Raw genomic sequence first — 6,254 nt, 5'->3', positions numbered from 1 at the left:
TATCGGCTAACGGATTTGCTTTTGTTGTCCCTGGTGAAGTCTTCCTAGTAGGTCACCCAACCTGATACTACTTCCACCTAAGAACGCTGAACTGTGGAGTTCTTCTCTCATTCACTGCCATTAAGCGCCCAAAACGTATTATGATGGGGAAGGTATCCATCTACATATAAAGAAGGCCTCTTTCTCCTCCCCAAACGATGTTGGATGTCATAGTCCACCCCCTTTAAGGGTCCAGTATCCTCGCGGGACCTGACACCACCGATTCGGCCCAGGTTCTGATACCATCCAATGATGCACTTCTAAAAAGAAACACAAACGCTATCACTCCGAGAATTACTTAGTACAATACTTGTAAGGTAAGTAGTTAGTGTCAGTGGCCTCTTGTAATTAACTAATCACGTTACTCCCATTGTCCTACACACTTCTCTTTGTGATCACACTTGTGCTAAATTCTACAACTTGCTCACCTTAATCATACAATCATACTATAAACATTCATTATACCTTATCTCTAGCAATTAAGCTAACATTCACAATAATTCAAACCATAATAATCCACAATATAACATATATTTTAACACGCGAACTTAATCGTGTACTTTGACACATATTTTCATTCATACCTTAATCATATTCTATCATAAGATTCAATCGTATATTCTACGATTCACTAGCTTGCTCGAGTGGCATACGACTATTCACATTGGCATCCATTCTTCAGTCACATTCTCTGTTTGAGTCTAAGAATTAAGGATGTTTAAATCTCTTAAACTCATGCTTTGATACCAACTTGTAACAGCCCAGTAACAGTCGCACCATAATATTGTCTGATTTGGTCAAGACTTACCACTATTGCCTCACATATTTGCTTTTGGTTGCCTAAGTGAAGACTTCTCAGGAGGTTACCCTTCCTAATACTACTTCCACCTAAGCACGCTTAACTGTGGAATTCTTATATAATCCACTACCATTAAGCACTCAAAACGCGTTATGCTGGAGAAGGTATCCATCTCCCTATAAAGAATGCTTCGTTCTCCTTCTCAACCGATGTGGGATGCCACACAACATGTTGAGTGTGCCAAGGATTTGTATCTTTAGAAACCAATTATATGGCAAAAGACGCATATAGTAAAAAGTTTCTAGTAAGTAACTTTAACTCTTTCAAAATGTTAGATAATAGGCCAATTATAGATCAATTTATTGAGTTGCAACACATTCTTGGTCAATTTGAACAACACAAGATGCACATAGATGAGTTAATGCTAGTTTCTAGTATCATTGACAAATTGCCTCATTATATGGAAGGTTTTTAAGCATACCTTGAAACACCAAAAGAAAGAATTAAGTTTGGTCCAATTAGGTAGCCATATTAGGATTGAAGAATCTATTAGGATTTAAGAATCCGTGAAATTGAAAGGGAAAATGGAAACGCGTCAAAACTCTTAACTTGGTTGAAAAGGAGGGCGATTTAAAGAAACGAAACCAATTTATTGGAAAGGAAGGGAGGCAAAAGGTGGCGAAATTCAGCATATAAGACGCTTGATGAAGGATGTTGGAGGTGTGGTAAGGTGAGTCATAAGAAGAAGGATATTCGAGTGAAGCTACTAGGTGGAAACGAGGGTACAAGTGGAGCCGGTTGATGTGTGTCTAATGAATGCTCTTTCTATGGATCTCACAACTAAGCTTTAAATTTAAATTGAAAACGAAACTCCTAATGAATGATCCACGCACAACCGGCAAGTGTACCGATCTTAAGTTGTATAGAACTAAGGAAGTCCGAGTATCGAACACGAGAACACGTGAAAACGCCTATGAAAACTAAACCCTAGACAAGGCCTTCCTAAGAATAATATTTTTTAAATGATTTTTAATAATTAACTACTTGAGCTAACTTACTTTAACTAAATTAATTAACTTAATTTAACTTAACGTGACGAAAAACTTACGAAACTCAATGATTATGTCTGGCAATGGAGAAAACGTCTACCTAGGTAAGAATCATATTGAAGGTATAACAAGCTAATGAATTGAATAATCTTATGACACCGGTATATAAGGATGACACAACTAAGGTTCACTCAAGAAAGCTAGATCACCTCTCGGTCTCACCAACAAACTCTAACTTACACTTAATTGATTTTAAGAACAAACCGGAAACGAGTTGCTAAAGTGTTCTAATGTCGACTCTCCTCTCGGTCTCACCGACACACGACCCTAATGGAAACGAATACTATGCAACCAAGGATAGAGGAACAATTTGGTTTACCTTAAACTAGATCAACTAATCGCTCACAAACCCAAACCCGACAAGAACCGAACCCGCTCTCGCGCGATCCTAATCCTAACACGTAAAAGATATGAGACGACCTTACTTCCTATCACCTCTCGGTCTCTAAGAAGGTGCCTACCCGCTGAATCTAATCAATTAACACACACACTTAAACCCTACGGTTGTACTTCCCGCAAACAATCTCTAAACACAAAGTAAAGAGTCAAACAAGCAATTATCAATCAAAACTAATTCAATCAATCAAAGCAAGGGGTTTATGAGTATAATTAATAAAATCACAACCACTAAACACAACCTAGTTCAATATTAAACCAAACTTTCATTAACAAATCAAGTCATGATGATCAAACAATCCATAAAACTCACTAAAACCTAACAATATTCATCTAACCTAGGTAGAACTATCAAGTTTAGCCTAACATGATTTTTAGACAGCCGGTATAACTCTTAATAAACATCATGTTAATCATCAAAAACATAATTAAAATCATTCAGCAATCAATGATAGTCAATAACAACTCAAACCCTAAATCAATTGCAAAAGAATTCAAGTTTAAAGTTCAAAAACAAAAGAGTTATAAACACTAACGAGAGCACAAAATTTATGAATGTTTACTATTGTTTGGGGCTGAGATTATTGATTAATAAATCACCCTAGCCGGTGTCCAAAACCTCCCTTATGGTCTTTTTATTCTCTTGGCTCAGCACAATGCAAAAAATTATTTTTGTTTCTTCTTGTCTTGGCTGCTTGGTCCGATCGGCAGGTTGTAAGGAGGAGTTATAATATATTTTTTTATGTTTTGTTGCTGCTACGATTCTTCCTAAACCCCCAAGAACAAAATTATATTAATTTACTCTTGATGTTTTGTTCTCTACGTACACTTTGACCAACACCACCTAAAAATTATAAGTTTTCCTTTCTTTTGCAATAATGCCGATCGGAAATATATTTTTTGGTGCTAGGGTTTTTTTATTATTTTTGTGTTATAATATATTAGTGCATAAAAGGATTTCCTTTAACGGGCTTGGGTCGGGTTTTGAGTTGTAGTCTTCAAACTTGATCATAAAGGCCTTTTTTGTCTTCAAAAACCCGAACCTTTTCTCTTGGAAAAATTATAACCGACACAATTATTAAACTTTGTAAGATCATATAAAAACAAGCCATAACTATGATTTATTACACGATTAAGCACTTAAAACGTGAAAATAAAAGTACGGAAAATAGGTGTGCTTTACAACACATCAAACATCCCCACACTTAAGACTTTTTCGAACCTGAAAAAGAAATCTACACAAGATCATAACCAAGTGAAAAATAACAAACTCTCATATTATTTATCATTATTAAAGCAGAGGAAACAGCTCAACATATTGACCACGATTGCCGATATTGTTGTCCACTTAAACCCAGCCACCAGCCAATCAAGCCCCCCTTTTGCATTAAACGTTTTAAGTTAAAAAATTAAGGCTACACCTACCCCATCTCAGAAAAAAGAGAGCTAGAAGACTGGAGTCGAAGCAAACTGGTTCGACAAATTACCATAAGCTAAGGACTCGTTGATGGTACTAATTCAATGCACTCGGTGAAATTTGATGGATGAATTGTCATGTGAAGATCATACGAACTATTCCTAAATATTATTGGACTTTGTCCTATAAATTCCTAATTTCATATTTATTGACTAAGAACCTTCGAGCCCCAATATCGATAACCTCAGAGTCATTATCCCCTTAGCAACGTGTAAACTCTAAGTCCTGTCTAGTATGTGCATCTTTGGCCTCTTTTACTAACTTTAAAGAATGATTCTTTGTCATTTTACAATACATAAATTTCTTCACAAGCATTTGCTTTTCTTGAACAACTTTTGATAATACACATAACTTTCGAAACATACTTTTTTTTCAATCTTTTATATCACCCTAAAATATATAACTATTTCTAAGCTCGTAAAAGATGGACATGCGGTGGTGTGTTGGTTTGAGTGCATTTAAGTATTACCATCTCAAAGTTTTTAGATTATGGTAATCCTCCCTAAGCATCGAAATTCGGTTTCACCGTTTTTCAAATTATTATATATATAAAATCTGAAAAAGAGGACTATCAAAGCTAGTTGGGCCTACCGAAACATCCCAAATCAGATATGCAAACCATCTCTTCTTTTATTATTATATTTTTCAAAAGTTCCGAGAGTTCGTTAGCACAAAGGTAATTATATCATTTCTTGCTTAACGTAGAAGAAAAACAATTTTCAAGGGACATTTTTTTTCTTTAAAACTTTTTTTTTTATTTTTCTTTTGCAACTAAGTAAAATAAATTCCTATCCCCACACTTAGAACGAAATCGTCCTCGATGAGAACAAAGAAAAGAAATAAAATAAAATAAAAATAAAAACTTAAAGTAATTAAAAGTAAAACAGAGAACGGGTTACTCCCCTGGTTTGTATGCAGAATCTTCACCAGCTGTGTATCAATCGAGCGACCGTATAACATTTCATTCGCGGCCGCAACCTCGGGAGAACCAGTTCCAAAACGCCATCCAGAGCTAGTATGCGAAAAAGTATAACCTGTACTGAGCAAAATCGCTCGCATATAGCGGCGTATAAAACTGAAACACAAGTAAGTAATAAACATATTTTTGTATTTTCATTACTAGTAGGAAACCCGCGCGATGCGATGCAATCTGAAAATGACTTGCTATACAACAATGTAAGGAAAACACAAGTATTCAATGTGCATACACAAAAGTGTTTAGAGATCATTTAAAAAAAGAACAACCAGCCATATTTTACAAAAAAAAATTGTAATATTTACATACACACGTACATATTAGAACAAAAAAGCATGCCACAAAGTGACAAAACTATCAGCACCTAACTAAACCATGAAGATGTTGAAATAACACCATTGACTGTTAATGGTTCACCTTTTGACCAATGAAATTCAAAAAGCTGCATATGATGAGGAAAATAATAAACAAATACATAAATAGAGTCAAAATTACTTTGAAAAAAGAATAAAAAAGATTGACTTACCTTAAGTCTGGCCTCTATTTCCTTCTCTATCAGTTGATGTTCATTCAGTCTCGTGACAAGAGGGAATACTACCATACGAATCTTGCATTCAGCAAACTCATGACTATGACAACTAAAAGCTCTATCCAAACCATAACAGATCCTACATATAGCAAATGTATTCGAATAATTGACCTTCGGCCAGTTTTTCACAAATATAAAACAACAAAAACAAACAAATATAAGTAAAAGAACATAATTAAACGAACTTAAACGGACGTTCACGAACATTTTGAGCTAGACAACATAAAAAAAACCGACTCTGCTCCGCTCAGCTTGGCTCAGATAAGCTTGGCTCAAATTTTAAATGAACCAAACCAGAACATATAATGGCTTGGCTCATTTACATCCCTAGCCCCGTTTACTAAAAACAATAACCCGGACAGACTAATAAAAATTGGTAACCTTGACCCTTTGCCTATTTACCAAAATCATTCGAAGACATAATTTTCACCATGTACGAGAATAACATAATTTTTTAAATTGAAAAATTACATCACAATATTATAAAAATTTCGATTTTAATAAAAATACTTAAAAATAGTATTTCAAATATTAACGAAAACTCGAATAATATAATGATTTTTTATTAAACTGGCCTGATAGGTCTCCTTTCGTGCACTTCCTTTGCAGGTGATTGCTCTAATTCAAGTTGCGGTAAATCACATCATATGCAGTATGTTTATAGCACCTGTCTACCTAAAACCAAACAAATAATTGGTTACCTAATCAACAAATATTGTTATTTGATAACAAATTTTCACAACCAAACTTGTTACCTTCTGCCAATTGGGTTCACTCCATGAGGTGATCCGTGGGTGGTTCAGTGGCTAGAGCAAGTGCACCTAGTGCGTCCATGATTCACACAAATAAGCTAAACCCCACCAGACGAA

At 35.0% G+C, this 6,254-nt stretch overlaps 1 long non-coding RNA gene across 1 annotated transcript; it reads right to left on the bottom strand.

The window, feature by feature from the left end:
* Window positions 1-5,331: 5,331 nt before the first annotated feature.
* LOC143576285 (uncharacterized) lies at window positions 5,332-6,254 on the bottom strand. The gene is made up of 3 exons (XR_013142918.1): window positions 6,141-6,254; window positions 5,961-6,060; window positions 5,332-5,464 (listed from the first exon to the last, which is right to left on the bottom strand). It is a non-coding gene; the product is annotated as an uncharacterized LOC143576285 (long non-coding RNA).

The sequence above is a fragment of the Bidens hawaiensis genome, unplaced genomic scaffold (genome assembly GCF_021521415.1).
Source record: "Bidens hawaiensis isolate Kalapana, Puna unplaced genomic scaffold, B.hawaiensis_p1.1 tig00028046_1, whole genome shotgun sequence".
Taxonomy (NCBI): domain Eukaryota; kingdom Viridiplantae; phylum Streptophyta; class Magnoliopsida; order Asterales; family Asteraceae; genus Bidens; species Bidens hawaiensis.
This window is presented reverse-complemented; position numbering and strand designations above follow the sequence as displayed.